At 41.3% G+C, this 24,525-nt stretch overlaps 1 long non-coding RNA gene across 1 annotated transcript; it reads right to left on the bottom strand.

Moving 5' to 3' along the window:
• Nucleotides 1-17,400: 17,400 nt before the first annotated feature.
• Nucleotides 17,401-22,785, bottom strand: LOC311029000. Its single transcript, XR_014598827.1, has 2 exons — nucleotides 21,917-22,785; nucleotides 17,401-17,649 (listed from the first exon to the last, which is right to left on the bottom strand). It is a non-coding gene; the product is annotated as an uncharacterized lncRNA (long non-coding RNA).
• Between the last annotated feature and the right edge of the window lie 1,740 nt (nucleotides 22,786-24,525).

Below are 24,525 nucleotides of genomic sequence, written 5' to 3'. Positions count from 1 at the left end.
ATGACACAGACCCAGTCTCATGCTCATTGCTCTGGGAATCGTTAAAAGCATACCTACGGGGACAAATAATCTCGTACTCTGCCCATTTGAACAAGTCCCGTAAAGCCAAATTGCAAGAACTCTCTATTAATATCACTAAATTAGACCAACAACTTGCTACCTGCCCCTCTCCCAGTTTACTTAAACAACGTGTTGAGCTACAGACTGAATTTGATTTTATCACCACTAATGATGCAGAGCGACTTCTCTTACGATCACGCGCCACATATTATGAACATGGTGATAAGGCAAGCCGGCTTCTAGCTCATCAGCTACGTTGCCAGGCAGCCTCACGTGTGATTCCCCAGGTAAAAGATTCTTCAGGCATATTGCATAGAGATCCCACCACCATTAATTCTATTTTTCACTCATTCTATTCCTCTTTATATAAGTCTGAATCTCCACCCGACACTACTGAAATGAACTCGTTCCTAGATAACCTCAATTTCCCTGTGATGAACCAAGATTCTGCTAAAGAACTTGATTCGCCGTTAACGGTAGAAGAAATTATTCTTGCTATGAGAAACATGCAAAATAACAAAGCTCCTGGCCCGGACGGATTCCCAGTTGAGTTTTTTAAAAGATTTCAGGAAAAACTGTCCCCATTACTGCATGCTGTATGTGGGTGGTTGACGTGAACTCAAATCCAAAGTGGAAAAAAATATATTTCTAAAATGTATGTCAAATGACATAATTATATTGTTTAATATGTGAATAACTCAAAACTGAATGTGTCCCTTTCTAATTCCTTATTTATTTTGCATTTTATTAACTTTTTTGTGTGGTAGTCCTAAATATTGTCCACTGGTGTGACAACATTTTTAATGTTAATATTTAATTCAGAGATTGTGTGACAGCTAAGACAAATATGCACGATTTCTTATCAATTTGTCCTAATTATATTCCCACATCAAAAGTAACCAATAAAAATTCACAATCATGTTATTATCCTACTGTAAGATGTTCCAAAGTTCCAAAGTTATCTTTATTGTCCCAGTTGGGAAATTGATTTGCAGCCAAGATGTCCAAAATACATAAAAACATACAATACCAATAAATACACATAAAACACACACACAGAGCAATCAACCTCTGTTAGGAAAGAAACAGCACATAGAGCAACACATAAGAACACATATTGGGCAGAGTAGTTAATTTCCAAGTGCATACAGAGACAAAGTGCATTCAAGTGCATTCAAACAAGGTAGGATGAAACAGACTGTGTGGTCAAGACAGCTGTCAATTATCTCGCTATTTAACACTGTTCAGCATCATAATAGCAGAAGGAACAAAAGAAGACCTATATCTATTTGACCTGATAGAAGGCACCCTTAACCTCCGACCTGAAGGTAACAGTTCAAACTCGGTCTGGAGGGGGTGATCTACACACTCCTGAATGGAAGTGGCCTTCTTGAACACCTGCCTTTTATAAAGGTCTATAAGATGGGCTTGCCTCCTCCCAGAAATCTTACTGGCCACATTGATGAGGCTACCCAGCCTGTTTTTGTTGGCTACAGTCAAGTTTCCAAACCAGGCAATAGTGCAAAATGTTAAAACAGATTCGATAAAACTTCTATAAAATAGAGTCATCATCTCAGTGGACACATTAAAAGAACTCATCTTCCTCAGAAAATAAAGACGTTGAACTTTTTTTGTTGTGGCAGCGACATGTTGGTCAAAACAGAGTTTCTTATCAAGAACCACTCCAAGATATTTATAACTTTCCACAATTTCAATCTCTGTACTATGTATGCTGGTGAGTACAGGACAAGGAGGGGTCTTTCTGAAGCTAATTAACTTATCTTTAGTCTTTGTCACATTCAGCTGTAGAAAAGACTCATCACACCAGCGAACAAAGTCGTCAACCACAGGACCATGTTGAAACTCATCCCCTTTTAAGAGACTGACGACCACCGAGTCATCCGCAAATTTAATGATATGTCTGTTGGGATGATTACTACGGCAGTCATTAGTGTACAAGATATAGAGTAAAGGAGAGAGACAGCAGCCCTGAGGAGACCCAGTAGAGGACTGCAGCTGGTTGGAGAAGGAACCGTTTACCCTCACACACTGAGACAGTCAAAAAGTCCAGTATCCAGCCCACAAGATTAAGATCCAAATTAAAAAAGTGAATTAGCTTGTCAACTAAAAGATGTGGCTGGATGTACACACTGTACGGACTTTACCCAAACGTCTGGATTATATTCATTATAATTAGTATAAAACCTAATGAAGCTTCATTCCATCCTTATATGTGCATAGTGATGATATCATTATTATACTATTCAACACTTTTTACATGAATTTGTGCATTAAAATGTCTTTTCCACTTATAATTCAGTTTGTCACACCACAGGACATTCTGTCACACCATTGGACAACAAAAAGTACCGGTATGCCCCTGTTTTGTACAAAGTCACATTTATTATTTCTTGTTCAAATTCATTTAAAAATTCATTAAAATAAAGTTACATCTTCAAGTTCAAATGTTTTTTGTACAATAAAGTCAGAAGAAAGAAGAAGAGACCAACATTCCCATAAAAAAGACTTGGGAGCCATCGTAACATTTAGCAACATAACATGAACATGTAAACAAAATTGACCTGGCTTATTACTTTTCTTGTTCAAATTTAAGTACTTAAGTAAAATAATTTCTCCAATAGCCATAGGGCATACTTGTCACATTTCATAACCATAAATGGAATTGACCTAAAACAAACTACTGTTTGGGTAAAATTCATTAAACAACCCATTAATAAAACAGCAAAACATCCTGTGGTTCTTAAAAATAATTCATAGTAAATTGATTATTTTCTTCATGAACTGTGCTGTACAACAGAGTACACCATGAAATACAGCAGCCAGTCATATTTGGTGAGCTGGGCTGCACGCTGGTGGGGCTCTGGCTCAGAGATGACACTGACAAGTTGGTCCTTGCAGTACATAATGCAGTCTCGCTTAGCAGGCCACTTGAATATGTTTTTCCCGCCAATTTGCACCATGCAATTGACCTTAATGAGCTCAGCATTTAGTTGTGTGATCTTGCCAACAAATGGCTTCTTGTCATAGCGGACAATGACGAATTTCCCTACAGTGTACTCGTCGTCAAGCTCTTCCTCCTCTTCCTCTCCACTACTGGGACTCTCAGGCTGGGTCTCTTGGACTTCACAGGCAAGCGGTTCCTCTAAATCTTTTGACCGATTGTCTGGCCTCATCTTGCTTGGAGAGAAGCAGTCGCACATCTCTGGGTAGCGGCAGAAACAGCTGAGAGCCCTATAGAAGATCTCTCCTGCAGAGAAGGAAAGTATTTGGTGCGTGTTTAAGATGCCAGGTACTTTCGGGACAGACGGTGGCAACATCTCGTCGAACACCTGGATATCTGCCTCATCGATCCATTTGAACTTTATGTTTGGGACCTCTTTTCGGGCTAGGAACTCATAGAGGTCCTTAGGGCTTTGTATGTCTTGCCCCCCATGGACATGGTTGTCTGCCATGCGTTTCACTGATCCCCCAACTCCATCACCTGGAACTACTCAGAGAGAGCCCATGGGAAAGGTGCTTTCCCATGGGCTCTCTCTGAGTAGTTCCAGGTGATTCGCTTCAGCCTCCATGTGTAGGGTACACTGCTCAAAAGGTAACAGTTTGCCTTGTTTCTGTATTGGCTGACTGGGCCATCACTCAACACATGAAGCGTGTCAATCGTGTGGCCAGAGTTTGCTATCATTTCCTGTACCACTGGTTTGAGGTGGGCCCACACAGCACGTTCGTTGTGGCTGACAGAGTCAGAGATTGTGGCATAGGATTGTGAGCCTGTGGATGTGTAAGCCACTGCTGTATGGATGGATGCCTGCTGCCGGTTTCCTCCACAATGAAATTACTGAATTTCTGTGTTCAGTTTGCAGGCATAGTTTTCTGAAAATGCAGAACCATTTTATTGTCTTTTAGACTTTCTTTAAGATGCCTGAATTTCTGGGCCTGGTGAAGCCAGTTGAATTGATGGATGGCAATACCCTCCAACTCTTTGTTGAACTCCTCAACCAGTTTTCCCACTGTACCATTTTCAGTTTTCTTCACCCAATTTTTGTATGTTTTGTCTCGTACCACCACATCTTCCTTTGCCCAGTGTTCCCATCTAGCCCGATCATCTGGATTATATATGGCAATTTGGACTTCATCATAGCAGCACTCAGTGCATGTGCGCTCCATGCATTTCATGTTGTCCGTATTACATGTTATGCTGGAGAGAAGATATGATAGGCTTTTTGAAGGTAGGATACCACGCTGTGACAAGGCACCAATAAGGAGACGCATGTTCTCATGTTGTAGCAGGCGCATGTATTACGATCATTTGCCTTGGCTTCTGTAACATAAAATGGCTTATAGCGTATTAACTGTCTGTAAGACATTCTATGTTTTAGTTCAGCTGTCTGGGAGTATTCCTTGTGCAAGTCCACCAAAGACTTTACAAGTACTCTCCTTTGCATTTTTTCTTTCCTCCCAACAGTGTCCTTTTCCCCCGGAAGAAGCCTACTGCTCTCGTCTCTCAATAGGAAGGACTCAACTTGTTTCTTCCTTTCTTGAGCAGTGTTTCTTCGTTTTGACTGTTTTGCTTGTGTGTGTGTGTGCATTTTTATCCACATTTCGTCTTTGCACAAGGCGTTGATTTTTTCCTCTAAACCTATCCGCTCTTCTTTTTTCAGCTTCAAGTTGCTTCATTAACTTCTCATTTTGCATTCTTAGCTTCCTTAGTTGTTTGTTCACAGATCTTTTTCGTACTCTTTTGGGTGTACTTTGGTCTCTGGTGGACATCTCTTTTGGTGACTGTGTTGGTTTGCTACACAAAACAGGCACAGCCACTGGGGCCTCATTGATCTCTTCATGATTGAATGGCTGGTCATGATCCTGATCCTGAGGTGATTGTGGCGTTAGATCAAGGACAGCCTTAGTGGCTTTTTCCCTTGCTCTACATCTCCTCTTGGACTCTCTCCATTTTTCTTGTAGCTTCTTCCTTGTTGCTGGCGACACAGACTTCACACTGAGCTGAACAATTTTCCCGCATGCTTTCTTCGCCTGATATCTATGGGGAAAATTATGAAACCAACCATGACTATTGTGATACGATGAAGCATTAATCATGTCATGAAATGTTTCAATTCTTATGCTAAAATAACTTTTGGTAGCTTGTCAAATTTACTTTCTGCATCTCTCTCTCAGGATGTTCTCTCTCCTCTGAAGATCTTTATTCAGCCTCTCCCTATACCTTAGTTCTGGAAGATTAAACTGTATATAAAAACAGGTATTTTAATGAAATATTATACATTTTTATTTATATTTGTCACCATGAACACAAACATGGAGCGTCACGTCAACCACCCATATAAGGAATCGCTACAACATGGGACTCTCCCTCTTACTTTAAGACAAGCCTCCATAAGTCTCCTCTTAAAAAAAGATAAGGATCCGGTTCTCTGCAGCTCCTATAGACCTCTCTCTTTAATAAATGTGGATGCTAAGATCCTTGCGAAAGCTTTGGCCTATTGCCTAGAAAATATTGTACCAACTATTGTTTCACCTGAGTAGACTGGATTTGTTAAGGGGCGGCAGCTGTTCTTTAATGTCCGTACTCTCCTAAATATTATCTACTCTAAAACTAACACAGCAACACCTGAAGTAGTGATCTCGGTTGACGCTGAAAAAGCATTCGACAGGGTTGAATGGGACTATTTATTCACTGTGCTAAAGAAATTTGGGCTGGGAAATGTGTTCATTTCATGGATACGTCTCCTCTATACATCTCCACAAGCTAGTATCTCCACCAAAAACATTCAATCCAGTTTTTTCACTCTTGCCCATGGCACCAGGCAGGGGTGTCCTTTATCTCCCCTACTGTTTGCACTAGCTATAGAGCCCTTGTCAATCTTTCTGAGGTCCTCTTCCATTTTTACTGGAATTTCACATTTGGGCACAGAATTTAAGTTGTCTCTTTATGCTGATGATTTATTGCTCTATGTCTCGGATCCTGTTCTTTCCATCCCAACAATTTTATCTGCTTTTCAGAGATTTGGATCATTTTAAGGTTACAAAGTAAATATCTCTAAAACTGAATGCTACCCTGTCAATGCTTCAGCAAGTATCTAGGGATCAATGTAACTAGAACGCTAAACTCTCTTTTTTCTGCTAATTTCCTGCCTTTAATGTCTAAAATTAAATTTGACCTACAAAGATGGGGAAGCTTACCTCTCTCATTAATCGGAAGAATTAATGCAGTCAAAATGAACATTTTGCCCAAATTTTTATTTTTGTTCCACTGTCTCCCACTTTTCCTCCCAAAGCAGTTCTTTAAAACAATTGATCAAACTATTTCTCACTTCCTATGGTGTGGAAAGGCACCCAGGATCCGCAAATCCACACTTCAGAGATGTAAATTCAATGGTGGATTGTCACTTCCAAATTTTCAATTGTATTATTGGGCAGCACATATTCACAAGATTTCATTTTGGTTCAAATCAGTTGATCTGCCATGGTGTGATCTAGAGGCGCAGTCATGTGTTTCATCCTCCCTAACTGCTTTACTTACCTCTTCTATTCCATCCAACCTCTCTTGCTTTACAAATAACCAAGTGGTTCGCACACTTAAAATTCAGATCTCTCGGGAGAATTTCATCTCCCACCCTCTCTACTCTTTCGTTACTTTCAAGTAAGACACTGTGCTAATGCTTTGTTTCCAGTTTTTCCCTCTTTACCACCAAGTCTGCAGTGGGAGGAGCTTCTAACCCACGACCCACTTCAGAAGTCACTCATCTCTAAAGTTTATAATGAAATTCTGTCTTTTGATTGCTCACCAGTTACCAAAGTCAAGTCTGTTTGGGAACAAGAACTGGGTCTACATCTGGGAGATGACTGGTGGGACACTGCTCTTAAGAAAAATTATACTAGCTCAGCCTGCGCTCGTCTCACACTTATACAGTTTAAAGTATTGTTTAGAGTCCATTATTCCAAAACTCGACTGTCACAAATCTATCCCAGTATCACCGACAATTGCGACAAATGCCATGCTTCATCTTGCAACTTAACTCATATGTTTTACTCTTGTTCGTTACTTTCTCGTTTCTGGCAGAATTATTTTGATACCATGTCAAAAACATTTTCAATGACCATAAAAGTCTCTCCCCATGTCGCCATATTCGGGCTCCCAGAAGACCACAACCAGTTTACCTCTAACCAATTAGATATTTTAGCCTTTACTTCCTTACTGGCAAGACGCCAGCTTCTTCTACTTCTTCTGGAAGTCAACTAAAGCGCCATCTATCACTCAGTGGCTCAATGACACCATGTCTTTTCTAAGCTGGAGAAGATCAGATATTCAGTGAAAGGTAACTGATAAATTTTATAACAAGTGGCTTCCCTTTTTAACATTCTTTCGCTCTCTTCAGGCTATGCCTCCTGATTGATGGACCCCAACCACCTTTCTTTCCTTTTCTTCTTATCTTTATCATTATTATTATTTATTTATTTATTTATTTTAATTTTTTTCCTCTCCTGTCTTTTTTTATTTTATTTTTTATTTTATTATTTGTATTCGTACATTGTTTGTTTGTCGCCCGAACATGTTCCTACTGGGCCACAAATACAAAAAAGGGAAAATATCCTAGTAGGCAGAATGTATGTCTTGCTCTTCATTCACCATGATGCACAGTATTTCTATTGTATCGATGTTTACATTTTCAATTGTGATGCAGATGTGTTGCGATACTCAATGTAATTATAACATTGGTTTCTGTTCTAATTGTGCCTTACCTCCTAATAAAAATAATATAAAAAGAAACACATTTCTGATAATATAGCAATGACTTGGTTTCTGAAATGTGAACCGTTATCACAGTAAATTGTTTCTGGGAATCCGAATCTTGGTGCAATAATAGTAGCAAGGATTTTGCTACCACTACAGCTTCGTTTGTTGCTGTTGGTGTGATTTCAACCCATTTTGAAAACATATCTACTATTACTAGGCAGTATTTCTTCCCCTCTGATTTGTTTAGTTCGATGAAGTCCATGCATATTGTAGGGAAAGGATATTCAGCTTTCGGGAACGCTCCTCTTTTAGGTCTCATTCTCTGCGAGTTGTGCTTGGAGCAAATCAAACAGGATGCACAAAAATGTATGTACTTTTGGAATCCAAACGTTGTATAACATTTACTTATCGTTGCCACCATCCCTCCTGTTGAGACATGGGTAATTCCATGGCTCAAAATAGCCGCAAATCGATAGAGGGTTTTAGGAAGGATGGGCTTACTATCAGGTCATCTCCAGATGTCATCATCTGTTTGTTTTGCTCCTTTGTCGCGCCACAGTGATTTTTCAGTGTTTGGTGTTGTGGCTTGCATGTTCTTCAAGATATCATGGTCAATGTGTTCTGTGTCAGTATCTGCTACAAAAATGTAATCTGATCCCCGTCCCTCTGTTGCTGCGCGTTTAGCTTCTTCGTCTGCTTTGCGATTTCCTCGTGAAAATGGATCAGTCCCGGTAGCGTCTGCTGCGCATTTACAGACTGCAACTGCTTTTGGTAGGAGAATGGCATCCAATAAAGTTAGTATCAAATCTTTGTGTTGAATAGCTTTGCCTGTAGATGTTACCATGCCTCTGTTTTTCCACTGTTGTGCGAAAACATGCAGTGTGGAGAATGCATACTGGCTATCTGTGTAGACTGTGATAGCTTTCCCTTCCCCCAGTCTACATGCCTCCGTCAGAGCTATTATCTCTGCTGCCTGTGCTGAGAAATGTGATGGCAAAGGTGAGGATTTCAGCACCCTTCCCCTGTGTCACAACCGCATAGCCACTGGCATTCGTGCCATCTGGATTTTTCTTGCAGGAACCATCAACAAACATTGTTATGTCTGGATGTGTGAGTGGTGTATCAGTCAGGTCTGCTCTCGGTAAAACAGTCTCCTCAGTTTTAGCTAAGCAGTCATGTTTATCACCGTCCTGTTTGTGTGGCAAAAGTGTGGATGGATTCAATGTATTGCAACGTTCGATCGTCAAATGTGGCTGCGCCATTAGTATTGTCATACAATTGAGATGCCGTGCTGGCAACATGAAAGCTACTTTGTTTTGCATCATCAAGTACAGAAACTGCATGTGAAACTTTCAATGTCAATGGATGAAATAACACAAGTGAAGCTGAACACTGTGCAGCAATAGCTGCTGCCTGCACTGCCTGTAAGCATGGAGGCATAGCTCTGGCTATGGGGTCAAGTTTAGAAGAATAGAAGCTACCAGCCTTAGTTTTTGTCCAAAAGGCTGTGTTAGAACGCTAGTCATGAATCCTTGTCTCGCGTCACATGTTTGGATGAAAGGTTTTTTGTAGTCTGGGAGTGCTAATACTGATGTGCTCACTAAAACCTGTTTTAGTTGTTTGAAGGATTGTTCTGCCTCTTGTGTCCAAATATTATCTCTGGCTGCCATAGGTTGATCATAGATTACACTATGCAGTGGTTGTGCTAATTCAGCATAATTAGCAATCCATTGTCTGCAAAGCCTGTCATGCCTAAGAATGACGTCATTTGCTTTTTTTGTTTTTGGTGGTTTTGGAGCTTGCAGAACAGCTGCTTTGCGTTTGCGAGATGTTTTACTTCCTGAGATATGTTAAAACCCAAATACTTCACTGTTTGTTTCCACAACTGGAGTGTGTTTCTGCTTGCTTTGTGACCTTGTTCAGCTAAAAACTTCAGCAGTGCCAGAGTGTCTATTTTACAGTCAGCTTGAGTTTTTGAAGCTATCAGAATATCATCAACATACAATAGAATTTGGCTTTGTTTTGGTGGGTTAAATTTAGCTAAATTTGATGACATTGCCTGTGTGCTGTGTATGTGTGTGTGTGTGTGTGTGTGTGTGTCTCAGCATGACCTGTCCGTTGAGATAGTTAGCCAGGTGATGATTCTCGGTTCCGGGGAGATGAGTCTCGATGCCGTCTGAGTCCTCTGCATCCGCCTCCTGCCCCTCCTCCTCGTCCTCCTCCGGACCTGCAGTCTCTCACCCAATGTCCAGTTTTAGCAAACATCGTTCCTGTCTCTCGATCTGCTCCCCTCCGCGCCCCCTCCCTCCTTTTCCTCCTCCTCTCCGCCATCCACCCCGCTTTCTCGGTGCACCCTCTCGGTAAAACACATTGCAATCACTCCTCCAATCATCATCATCAAAACAAAGTAGTCACTTATCTTCTCCTTTCCCTTGTTTCTGTGTATGTGATGAAATAAGAGGATTGAATGTCTTACTGCTATGGGTTTTACCCCAATGTTCTGCGTCCCATGGGTGCCCTGGTATTTGCGGAGCGGAGGCTTCTGGCGGTTCGGAGGAGGCCGGAACATGTGCCGGCCTGGGGTGGAGTGGAGGAGGCCGCAGATGAGGCTGATCCGGGTAGGGGGAGGGACAGGCGTCGGACCTAGATGGACTTCGTCATCATCTCTCCGTTGTTCTCGGCGAGAATAAAGAACAGGATAAAGATTAGAATTTGTCTGTTTGTGTGTTTCTTTTTCTTTTCTCTCCCGCTCTAGTCTCCTTTCCTTATCTTCCTGCTCCCAATCTGTTAGTTTCTTCCACATTTAGTCTTTCCCGAAACCCATATTTGGTTTTCCACAGTTCCACCCTCTCATGCATGAATTATGATAAACTCAGTCAGGATTTTTTTACTAAGTGTTTTTATACATCTTTAGGGATGTAAAACATTTTTAGGGATGTAAAACATTTTTTTATCTTTATTCTATAAAGATATATTTATCTGTCCACTCAAGTGTACTTCATGCATTTTGCACTGTAAAAAACATCAATGTGATAACATAGTAGTTATGTAGGTATAGTTTTAATTTAGTTATAAAGTTGTAATATTGTATTGTGTTGGAGTGGCAGTGGTTGGAGAGGTAGTTGAAGTGATAGTGGTTTCTATTTGAGCTCTATTGATTGATTCAGTAATTTTTTTCACCAAGCGTTTTTATTCACTTTTGGGATGTAACACAAGTTAACAAAATAAAAACACAATCTCTCTGAACTAAGGATAGTGTGACAAAAGTAACAGTCATTGAACTGAGCGTAGATCCTCATAGTATCTAGTTGGTGTTATGTCTGAACTGAGCATCTCCTCTCCTCTTTTTGAGACTATTTTCTGTGATAGTTGCCAAAGCATCCGGGGCACAAAGCTACAAGACACTGCAGGCAGGTGTACTTGGTTCTTCGTGTGCACGCAGCATCTTGGCATCTGCTGGCATATTTTGTTTCCTTAAGCTCAGGCCAGTGGTTTCCAGGGGCATACCGGATCTCAGGGGGGGCCTGTGGTGGAGTGCAACTGGGTCTGCCTCTGGCGTGTATCTCCACGGATCCTGCATTGATGAGAGCACGAGCTGTCGATGCCTTGAAATGCAGAAGATCCTTTGCTTCATTTCCAGACATTCTATAGAGCTGCCAGGCATTCACAGTTGTGACGTCAAGGAAGTGAAAGAACACCCTGATGTACCACCGTTTGTTTCTGCGTCTGTGGGGATACATTGCGACACACTGATCCATCAGATCCACTCCACCCATATGCTGATTGTACAGCTTCACAGAGAACGGCCTTTGGATGTTGAGCATCTGCTTCTCTTTCTTGCTCCATCTCTGTGCCACATCTATTGGGGACAGGCCAGTGCAGGAAGAGGCCATGTGAATCACTGAACTATCCAACCAACGGGTGACAGTGATGTTTTGCCCATTGGTCACGACAGAGACAGATCCTCTTCCTTTTTGCTTGAGTTGCTTTTCACTGCTGAGCTTCTCTTGTGCTCCATGGAGCCTGTTGCTTCTGCATGTGCCAGTGCCATAGATCCCTTGGTGTTCCAGTGCCTGAAGGAGGGGAATGGTGCAAAAGAAATTGTCGAAAAACACCTTGTGATTCTTGTTCTGAATGTCTTCACAAAGGCGCATGACTACATCTCCAGCCATTCCCAGCTGACTGATCTCACCTCGTCCCCCAGCTGAGCCTTGATAAGGTTCAAAGTTGTACATATACCCAGAGGATCCTGCTCGCACCCACACTTTCAATCCCCAAGGCTTGGGTTTTTTGGGGACATATTGTTTGATAGACAGGCGTCCCTTGTAGGGAATCATCATCTCATCGACCGACTGAAATTCTTCTGGATCAAGTGCTGAGCGGAAGGTTTCCTTGAGTGCATCCAAGATTGGTCTGATTTTGACAAACTTGTCAGCATTTTCGGGGTCCACTGAGTAGTTGTTAACAAAGTGCATGTATCTTAGAATTTGCTCGAATCTGTTCACTGACATTGCATCGGCTATGAGATCAAGACGAAGTCCTGTCTCTGATGACCAGTACATTCTGGATCTTGGGTATCTGATATATGACATTACCATATTCATTCCAAGAAATGTTTTGAACTCCTTCGAGGTCAATCCCAGCTTGTCTTTCCCCTTTTGGACAGCGTACAGGTTTGTATTGTATACAATGTCATCAATCATATCCTGAGTGAAAAGATGCATGAAGAAATCTATTGGGTCTGTTCCCTCAACATTCATCTTGCTCTCTCCTAAGAATGGAGGCAGGTCTCCCTCAAACTGGTTATCCTTAGCTTTCCAAACATTTCTGATACTCTTTTCTTTTGCTTTTTTCCTCTGAGCTTTGGGAGGTGGTGGTCCCTCAGGTTCATCTTCCTCATCTCCTTCCTCATCCTCAACTCCCTCAGCAACATTTCCAGCCTCCTCACCTTCACTGTCACTGCTTGATACTATTTCTCTGCCTGCACCTTTCTGTACTGGCAGCCATTCCTCATCACTGCTACCAGAAGCACACTCTTCCTCACTTGAGTCTGGGAACTCCTCTATTACCCTGTATGCCGTTCTTTCTGAGCCCTACAAAAATATGGATGTAAATATTTTTTTTTTAAACTCAAATTACATTCTAAAAACATAAAGCAGTTGATTTAAAGCCAAAGTATTACAGGATATGAATCATTTGCAAGAACAACATTGGTAGTAATTGACATTGCATTTAAGTTGAAACATAGCCTGTGATGCATGATGTACACTTGAGTGGACAGATGATTAATCTGTATTTCCTCCAAATATAAAATCAAAACTTGGAAAATCTTTACATAATATGTCAGCTTAGATGTTACTTGATGCAATTATATTTTTTTTACCTGCACTGGTATCTTTTTATAAAAGGTAGAAGTCGAAATAGCGGAGGTGATTGGTCTTTCGCCCTGTCTGTCGGCCATCTTGTTTTCACTGGCTACTTTTTCCTATTGCATCATCCCAGCCAATGGGATTTTTTGTATGGGATGATGCAATAGGTTCCACTAGAGTGGACTATATGCAGCACTGGCTGAAATTGCAGGCATATATAGAGAAAAAGCACTTTTAAACAGCTGTACACTGTAGTGACCTCTATGCATGAAAGGGTTAAGATCCCTTACAGAAAAAACCACATGAACTTCACATGTGATTCACATGTGATCATATATGAATCACATGTGGAATGAAAACATGTGGTCACATGTTATCAAATGTTAACATGTGATAACATGTGGAATGAAAACATGTGGACACATGTTATCACATCACTGATTCTTGGGAATTTGGATAAAACAGGTTTTAATTTTGAAAATAAAAAGTTAGTTAAATTACACAATCTGAAGGTATATTATAATCGACCAAGGTCTTGGCTGTTCAGCAATGTACCGGTACAACCTCCCACTGCATGAAAAGTCGGATTTTCGTCCCTGTAAACGCCCGAAAATCTCCCTAATTTTCGGGAGTTAACGACAATTTACAGGCTGCGAACGCCGCGTTCGTCTGTGCCGAAAATTGTCGGAAGCGAACCACAGCGAAGGCTCTAATTAGCATATGAATAGCGGCGAAACCCCGCCTGGCCAGAGATGGCTTGAATATCCTCACTCAGGATTGGATGAAACCACTAGTTTTAAACAAGTATAATCGCTCGTGATTGGTTGGCAGATCTGGTCATTATAAATGTAAAGCCAACCCACGTTGGTAGATCTGTCACTATTGGTCAACCTGATGAGTCATTATAAATGTAAACCCCACCCCCGTTGGCAGATGTGTTACTATTGGTCACACTGGGTCTTTTAAACAAGAATAATCACTAGTGATTGGTTAGCAGATCTATCACTATATATATATATACATATACACATACATATATATATATATATACACACACACATATATATATATATATATACACATATATGTTTATATATATATATATATATATATGTATATTTATACATATATATATATACACACATTTATTTTTATTTATTTATATATTTATAAATATAAATATGAATGAATTTATTGAGGAAAGGAAAAATTGCCAGGAGGAAGTATTCAAAGAAAGAGCTTTATTGACAACACAACACACAAATGAACTGGCGACATTCTGTCCGAATTTGGTCAATTTTACAGCCGCCTGCTGTGCGTGGCCCTGTACTTGGGAGTCTTCTCTAATCGCGACTGTAGAGTCGCACAGAGCTCGGTGAGCTCCTGGCTACGAGAGGATGGAGGTCGCACAATCCATCCAGACACCCCGCCAACGACGCCGTCCTCCTCATCAGACATCATGTCTGTGGTGGCGCACTTCCAACGGTCCGCCTCATCGCCAGCAAGCACACTCCGTCTCGCTTCCAGCAGCTGTAAAACAATCAATAAAGACAATCAGTACTGCGCGATGCACTGCGCATGGCCAAAGACGGATCTAATAAGTCTAATAAGTCTAACCCTCTTTCTCCTGGAACGACTCCGAGCTGACCCTTCACAGCTTCCGCCTGCGATGCGAGATCAGGCTGTGTGTGTCTGAAGCTCCTGCGTACCGTTTCATAGTATGTCTTACAGGCAGCTGGAAAACAATTAAATGAGTGGTATGAATAAGAAAACGTAAGTCACAGTAAAATTAAAACAAGGAAGAAGAAAACAGTAAAAGTTACTTACACACAATGGCGTCACCATCAGCGTTATAGACTTGCGGACAAAGCTCCGAGCAAGTAAGAGGTCACAGCTTCGTTATGAGGCGAGGTTCGTCTGTGAAAACAAAATTAACAGTTAAGATCGGTATCTACTGTTAACGCATCTATTTCCTTATACAGCAGAATGAAAGCATATTCTTTAAATCGTACCCTTGCTCCGGTTCGTAGCGCCTACAATTCGTCTCCGAGTTGTGAAGACGGCGTACTGCTTCCTGTAAAAGACCAACAACGTACACTTAACAAAGCAACTTAACGTTACACTGGTTCCTCTCTCTTGTTCTTTTACAAGGCTACTATGCTACTTTTAGCTTGGACTATTAGCTTTTAAGCTACTTTTAGCTTGGGCTTGCTTTGCTAATTTTAGCTTAGCTAGCAGTCACCGAACATATTCTTACCGCAATCATCCTGAGAGTCTCCAGCAGTCCTGGGACATCCTGAGAGTCTCCAGCAGTCCTGGATATAAGAATTATAACATTTAAACCACATTTTCTTAAGTGAAGCCTCTCAGAGCAGCATTCCTGCTGCCGGTGAACGTGAACGTCTCCGCCTCGTTCCCCCCACTGAATGAGGCGCCCGGTGTCTGCATCAGTCCCTTTAACGGACAACGGTGCACGGCGTTATTAATCACCGTTAGTAAATATATAACCACGGTTTAACATAAGCACTATATTATTAGTTAACGTCGGTAAAAACGGCACATTTTCCACTTTGCTTGCGCTCGCTAACCCCTAAATGGTAAATTAGCGTCAGTAGGCTAGCCGGCTGGAAGGACCTTCGATTCGTAACGTTAACGTACAATGCCAACAACAATAAAGTAACGTTCATTATCAATACGATTTAAAAGTCAGCTGGAAACGTAAAAGTCATGTTACAGTATACTTACATGTGTACGCGGTTTGTGTCGGGCTCCTCGCCAGAATCACCGCAGTCGTCCGCCATTATCCAAAACTTGTGAAGTCAGACGAGCCGCAATGCATTTTGGGAAGTTGAGTAGATTTAGCAAGGTCCACTATTGTATGTGAACGCACTACGTACTCAAATTTACGTCACAATTAAGTACGAGTAGGACGTTAGTATGGCATTTCGAACACAGCCGAGATCTATGATCTATGAACCCATCCTTGACCCTCTAGCAGAACTACGACCAGCCATTATAAAGCAGTTTATAGTTGTTAATGTTGTGTCAAAAGGTACTGCATTTAAACATGTTACTGCGCAAGTTTCCTGGCTTCATCCCCATCCGGACAGACATTTTTATGGAAAGCCAATAGAAGTTTGGAGCTTGCAGGGAACAGACACGTCATACCCAGCATCATTTCTGCCTGTTGAGCGCATTGCTGGGAGATGTGTGGTTAACACATCCACTGTGCATTTAAGCACAGAAAGGGTCACTGTAGTCATGCCACTATGCACAGTGGTTGAGCTCTAGGAGACTGTGATGTTGTTTGCATGAATGTACATTTTACCTTTGTGGCAAAGCCTGATTAAAAGTAATTGTTGAAGCAAATTGTTTTGTGTATCTTTGAATGAAGATGAAATTAAGTTATATCTTTGAATGAAGATGAAATGAAGTTAACACCTTTCAGAAAAATGTCACCTGGGGGAAAACTCCCCCTGCTACCCTGATTTGCATTTGTATAGCTCACAGCATTTTCATTTACATGTTAAAGCCTCCCCTAGGATTACGGGGAGGGGGGTCATGGGGGGACAACTGCCAAGCAAGGCCCACGTCAATTCCCGGCAATTTACGTCAGTTTTCGGTGTTTCCTGCAAATTGCCGTTTGCAGTCGTAAACCTGAACTTCCACGTCAATTTACAGGGCCGCTAACTGACGAAAATCCCACTTTTCATGCAGTGTCCCCATTTTGTATTCTTTTCATAAAATAGGCATTTTCCAGTTATAACCTTGTTTTTGTCAACACCGTCAGACACAATAAAAAGCAAATAATTTCTTATATATTTGGTCTAATTTGTATTTAGAGTATTTAAATCATTATCTGGCATTCTTAGTACACATATATGCTGTTTAATGTTGATTATTCAATTTTGTTCATTTTTTATACTGTTTCACGTGTTCTCCTTTAAAAGATCTAACATCATACAACATTTACTTTAAGCCTAAATAGAAAGAGTAATGTTCTTTTATTTAACAAACATATTTTTGTATTAAAAGAGACTATTACTTGAATAACTCAACAGCACTGAAGAAAAAAATGTAAGCATATTCATTTAAAACAAATAAAATTCCCTCTGACGGTGGTGACTTTAGAACTGACGGTGGTGACAGTGGCCTCATTACAGCATCAATTCCAAAATGTATACCACTCCAGTCAATAGCTTCTTGCTTAACAACTTTATTTAACTTTTGGTCCATAAAATAACAATCCTGAGCACTGTGATAAACATTTTTCAAGGAATATAAGGTACAATTAAGCAACCTCATTATTAGAAGTATCCCATCCCCATATCATCAAATATCAAATCATAGTAAAAAATAAAGTCATAACCAGTAGGAATAATGTATAATGCATCACTGACATCATCTTAAACTGTCATCTAGTGCCCTAAAATAATACATTATAATCTTCTGTAAACTGGACTGTAAACTGTATATTGGACGTGAAGAACAGATAACAAATAACAATTGTGGGCACTGTGGCAAACATTCAATAAGAAACATATAGGTTCAATTAGCAATAGGCTATCATTAATAAAAGTACCACTTAATAATCATCATAAGTAAAAAAAAATGTAATCATTACTTGTGGCAATAAGATAGAATTCAGCTGACCTCATAACAATAGACTATAAACTGTATAATTGTATTGGACGTGAAGAACAGATAAATGAACAACTACGTCTTACAGTCTCTTTTCCATAAACTGAAATGTTTCAAAATACAGAAAGCATTCTATGTAAATACCACAAAACACATCTGGCACAATAACAATAATAATTCAAATGTGAACTCCTGTGAGTATTCCCTGACTGTTTTACATCACTCCACCACTCATTTAGCTTTATCAGGAAGTTTATGGTGTATATGTTTCTCCTCTATGAAGTCCATGACTTCAGCAGACAGGTTGTATATGTCCCTCGTCCTGCTTGCACGACCTGGTGATGACGGTTCCACAAGTTTGACCAGAATATGGTCAAATGGTATGAAGCACATATCATTTCCACCTCTTTTTGGATAGAATCGTGTGTTGGGCCCATGAGGGTGGAAAAACTCCACTTCCACATCTTGATGATGAGCGTCCACAGTGACAGCCTTTGCTAACCACCAGTTCTGGTCATAAATTACTCTGCAATGAACTACATCAGCAGATAGTTCTGTCACAGCCCCATCAGGACCACTCTTGGTCAGTGGTTCTTGTTCTGTTGGCTCTTGCTCACTTTCCTCCCATTCCATTTCCTCCTGCTCACTTTCCTCCCGTTCCATTTCCTCCATCAACATTTCCAAAGGACCTTTCCTCTTTTGCATTGGTATAGGACCATCATCCTCAACCTGTACCCTTGGTGTTTTGGCAGTCAATTGGAATAATGTTGGGCTGAAACACTTGCACATCTGTGGCTCACTGCAGAAACAGGACAGTGATCTGCAATGGATGTCAGAGTCGTGTCGGTGTGTTGGTGTGACCTGATGTAGTTTCCTTGTTGCAGGTACAGGTTTTAGGGGTTGAGAAAGGAGTGCATCATATGGCTGCATGTTAGCTTCAGTAATGATATAGAGCTTAGTGCTGCAGAGGCTTCTGCCAACCATCTCATGGAAGATATTCCCATTCACAATGTCATTCCCCCGCAGTATAAGGCTGTCTGCAGACATTTTCACAGTTCCTCCAATGCCGTCTGGGGTTCCCATGTGAAGTGGGGAAGAAGTTCCAGGTTGTTTTCTTGAAACCTAGAGTTGGAGGGACACTGCAGAGGAGAGAAAAGTTTTTCTTGTTCTTGTACTCAGGGTATCCGCGGGGTCTTAAAAAGTCTAAAAAAGTCTTAAATCCAATGATTTCAATTTAAGGCCTTAAAATGTCTAAAATTCTCCTAAAATCTCATAAAGGGTCTTAAATACGATTTTGAAAGGTCTTAAAAATCTATTGACGTTACTTTTACTTAAAACATGGATAAACTTCAGTCTCGCTTTGAAATGTTTCGATTTTTGAGGACGCTATAACCTAACTACGAGGCGGAACTAAATGTAGGCTACCTGTGCTGCCCGGTCACAATTGCTTTGCGCGCGCAGCTCGGTGCAGCTCTGTGACAGCTTAGTTAGCATAGCAGCGGAGAAAACATTAAACAGAGGCGAATTACAGCACTTGCATGCATGGGTAAGTGCAAGTTTAATGATTTGTGGCTTCAGAACGAGCAGTTCAGTGCATGGTTGAAGCCGGTGGAGGTAAACGCTTATGAAGCGAACTGCACGTTGTGCAAGAAAACTTTAAAGCTCGGAACATTGGGCGTTAAGGCATTGGAGTCCCACTGCAAATCAGAGAAGCACAAGGCGGTCATAAAATGCCAGCAGAAAACGCCGCCAATTAGCCACTATTGCTCCACATCAGGAGCCGGAGCATCAAGGTCCAGCGCGACCCAGTCTGCTGCAACTCCAGTCGATCTCCGGACAGCGTTTGGGTCTACGCCGACACTAAAAGCGGAGGTGCTATGGACTTTTCATACGGTAACTAAGCACCAGTCATATACTGGTAATGAGAACATTGATGAGCTGTTCCAGATGATGTTCCCGGATTCAGAAATAGCAAAAACATTTAAGTGTGGAAAAGACAAGACGGCGTACATAGCGCGATTTGGATTAGCCGATTACATCAAGAGAGACCTCATCTCAAAAATTAGCAGAGCTCAAGAATATTGTGGAGGAGATTGCAGCCACGGGACAAGAGCTCAGATAGTTCTTTTGTGCATGCACACGCAGGCAGGCACACACACACATAATGGCCGTTGCCTGTTTACTTGTTTTGCCAGTTTACCAATATAGTTTGGCAATTTTTTTATTCTAACTTCCAAACAAATCTTGGTTCAGAGGTTTCTGGTGTTTTTAGTTAGGTTAATCGTTTTGTATTCCAATGTGAAAGACCTGTGAATAAATTCATATAATTTGCAAGTAATTCCGGGCCTCCAGTTTTCCTTCAAGTCTTTTGTACTTTTTTGCCAGTATCGATGTGAAACGGGTCTTAAATTGTATTCATTATGGTCTTAAAAATGTCTTAAAAAGTCTTAAATTTGGCTTGTTGAAACCTGCAGAGACCCTGGTACTGCTTGCTGGGGCCATCAGACCAAAAGTGAATAGTATCAACTTTTGGAAAATTTAAACGAATATCTGTCAGGACTGGTTCCATGTGAGTCCAAATGGCAGACGCATCTTGTCACTTGGATTCTGATACTGTGCAAAAGCCTGTCTTCTGTTCTTTTGTATAGTACATGCCAGTGTGCAGATTGAGCTGTGGGAGGTTCTGACCAAAATGGCATGACTGTACCTCAGAACTATACTTACATTTCCACGCCTCAGAAAAGTCTACATGCACAATTACTGTGCTATCATTGCACTTCTCAATCATGCTCCTGTACTCTCTGGCCTGGTTCTGAACTGAGCACACGTGTGTTGTTGTTTCTGTCTTCAGTTTGTCTTCATATTGTTGGATAAGCTCTCCAAGCGTGCCACTGTGCATCACAAGTCTTGTGTTGAAGTGGAGCCCATCTGCTGTTTGACCCTTAACTCGTTCCCATTGCTGCCATTCAACATTGGTCTGGTCTTGCTGTGGTGTGGGAAGTGTATGTTTGTGGAGACACCAGGTGCAGGAGCGCAGAAGACATGCCTCGCTTGTCTGTGAACAGCAGACAAGTTCAAAACTATCCTCCAGTTTGCTGGACTTGACGACACCATTTTCTCTTAGGACTTCAAGCATCAGCTTAGCATTTTCATGTTACTGACATTGGCATGTCTTACGATCCGATGGTCTTGGTGCTGTGACATAGAATGGACGTATGGCACAAAAGGATGAATAACTGAGCTTCACTCTTGGTTCCTTCTTAGTGAACTCCTTGTGAAGGTTCAATACTGTATCAGTCAAAATCATTCTCTGATGCTTTATTTTCTTGCGTGTGATTGTGTCCTGTTTGTCAGTTGTCATTCGTGCCGAATTATGGTAGAAATCCTGAACCTTCTGAGTAATTGTTTGAATGTACGCAGGTTTTTTGTCAGTAAGCCTCCTCTTCCGCAGTGCGTTATAATTGAACACCAAATTGCCTTGTCTGGTGAATTAGCCGATATTTTTTCAGAACCTTGCCTGATAGAGTTAAGTTCTTGTTCTTGTTGGCAGACTTGTTTTGTTTCAATTCATGAATGAGTGCGTTGTGGAACAGCAGAGTTTTCTTGATTGAGGGGATTTTGAGTTGGCTTCCCCGCAGCAGCTGCTCTGTTTTTGTTCTTGGTGATTCTTCCATCCATCCATCCATCCATTTTCTTCCGCTTATCCGGGACCGGGTCGCGGGGGCAGCTGCCTGAGCAGGGACGCCCAGACTTCCCTCTCCCCGGACACTTCCCCCAGCTCCTCCGGGAGGACCCCAAGGCGTTCCCAGGCCAGCCGGGTGACATAGTCACTCCAGCGTGTCCTGGGTCTTCCTCGGGGTCTCCTCCTCCTCCTTGGTGATTCTTGTGTTTTTTTATTCTTAGCTTTTCCTTGTGCCATTCGCTTTTTCAGTTTGTCCCTATCCTTTGTTACCTCTTGAAGTTTATTTCTCAAAGCTTTCATCTCTCTAGAGTATCTTGCTCTTGTTTTATTTCTTTCCCTTTCTCCTGCTATAGCCTGCCTACTCCGAGCTGGCACGTGTATGGCCTGATCCACTGGACTGTCTGGGGGAGTTTCTGGGTGATCTGAGGCCTTTCTCTTACGTTCTCTTGATACATGTTGTTTATGTTTCCAAGTCTTTTTCTGACTTCTCTTGTCCCTTTCATTCAAGTCATTGATATTTTTTATCTTCCCTTCCTCCACCCTCTTCTTCCATCTTTGCCTTTCTGTTCTGAGGTATTCCTCCTTTAACTCTGCCTCACTGTGTATTTTCTCTCTCCGCTTCCTTTGATATTCCCTGTTTTTTCTCCTTCTCTCCTCCACAGATAGCTGATGCCTAGCCATAACTTCCTAAAATACATGAAGTCAAAGTTGAGTGTAATGAAATTGGGGGGAATTACAGTGAATGTTAGATTAGGATAAATGCTGTCATGCCATTTTCATGTGGCTTTAGTCATTGGAGATGTATAGCCTACCAGGGATATTGTATGATGTGCTATGAAGTTGGTAGTGCATTACTGTATGTGCATCCCAAATGACGAAAGCCAAATGAACATGGCATAAGTAAGGGATAATGGATAACACACCATTAGACTATCCAAAGTTAATGTACGTTCAAGGTTGTAATGCGGCCACGACATGCAGATAGTCTAATGCCATGAAGTCCATTATCCCGCTTATTCTAGAAAGAAATATAGGGGGAATTACATAAATAAAAATATAAAAGTGGTTAATGAAACATTACAGGTCATATTGGTATTTATTGTGATCAACAATTATATTCTAGCCTCCGTTGAGGACCATTTGGAGGTTTTTGTCACCACCGTCAGACTGTACGTCACCACCGTCAGACAGAAAACCTGACGGTGGTGACAAAAACCTACTCTTTCATATGATATGCAAGAGGTCTTCATATTAGCCATCTTGTTTCCCCTGTTGCTAGCTACTTCAAACCTCTTCTTTAAAAGTATACATTTGTGTCATAATCTAATCTAATATTTTTTATACAAAAGAGACGGTGTTGACATGTTATGGTTGCGACAGTAACAGTGTCCAAAAATATTAACAAGTTTAAGAGAAAATAGCAACCTTACAGGAGCTTGAGTGATCTTGAAGCATGCAGTAGAGCTGAATGTTTGAAAAGGGGGTCCTCAGGAATGTAGTAGACCTTGTAGTTGCCTGATTATTATTGCTTTTTATAAATATCTGACGGTGGTGAATATGTGGGACACATTTTGAGCAACCAGAAATAATTGTAAATATTGTTCAAAACTCACTTTTTTGTAGTTTTTAATACATATTACAATGTACACTTTCATGTGGTAAAGATATTATTAAATTAAATTATTACTTTTTGTTTTTTTTAATCAAGTTGAAATGATTATTCTATCCGAGGACAACTGATTTTGTAGGCAATGGACCAGCATGTGATCATTAAATGAATACAAATTAAAAATAAACCAATAAAATATTTATTTATATATTATTTAAATATATATTATTTGTGCAAAGGACCCCCTGATTATAACCTAGATTATTTTTATCCATGAAAATGTTATTAATTTCCAACAGAATTAGCACTTTTCTTAGTGGCACAGATCATCGCCGTTCAAGGTAAGAATGAATAGTCTTGTTACAATTAACGTTAGAGTTGCAGCTCGCATAATATATTACGTTAACAGCACTAAAGTTTTTATTACATAACGTCAAGTCGAGCAATTAAATTATTAACGGAACTTCGTGTCTGTTCGTGAACAAACTGAACTAACGTTAAATTTACGCTAAATTTACGTTTAATGTTAAATTTACTTGATATGTTAGCTAACTATCAATTCAATCAACGTCTAGGACTGGATAGCGGCAGCCTCTCTCCCTCTCCCTAGCAGGCGGTGGCGTGATGCGGTCTCCAGGCGGACAGGTGCAGCCACTTCGCAATCAGCGGAGTGATCCGTGCGGCGGGGAGGGGAACGAGCTCATTCATTCACCTGCCGCCATAAAGCCAGACGCCTTCCACGACCCGACGCCGGACCGTAACCCTAAACCAGTCAGTATCGAGATACGTCTTTCGCACGTTTTCCAGTTGAACAGTTTCTGATCCCTGTCTCCTTCTCTGCCTCAGTGTCCTCTTCCGCCCGTGCACTCGGACCTGCCGGCTCTTCAGTGGCTTCCGCCGATCTCCGCCTGGCCGCACCGCGCCACCGCCACCTGCCTCTTCCCCTCCAGCCGGTAACCCAAGTCTGTCCGGCTCACGCTCTCTCTCTCTCGCCTAGACTGGTAATTGTAAAGTCCCGTACCTGTCGTGCGTTTTTTCCGACAGCGTTTTGTGTTAATTGTTGCTCCCTTATTTCCCGTTTTTGCTTGTGTTTACTTTGTAGTAGTTTCCCCTACCTGTCGCGCACTTTTGCCGACAGCGTTTTTTGTTAATCGTTTACCGCCTTAGTTCCTGTTTGCTGTGATTCCCCTGTCTCGCGTTTTTGTAGACAGCGCCTTTGGTTATTGTTAGCTGCCCCCCTTAGTTCCCTCTTGACCTGTGTCTGTTTGCATTGTTTGGGTTTAATAAATATCTTATTTTTGAAACTGCTCTGGTCTGTCTCTTGCCTAGATTTGAGCCTTGGGTTCTGATCCGTGACAGTACGGTCCGGCCAGAATGAGCTCAGCAGACCAAG

This window comes from Eutrigla gurnardus (genome assembly GCF_963514095.1).
Source record: "Eutrigla gurnardus genome assembly, chromosome: 18".
Lineage (NCBI taxonomy): Eukaryota > Metazoa > Chordata > Actinopteri > Perciformes > Triglidae > Eutrigla > Eutrigla gurnardus.
This window is presented reverse-complemented; position numbering and strand designations above follow the sequence as displayed.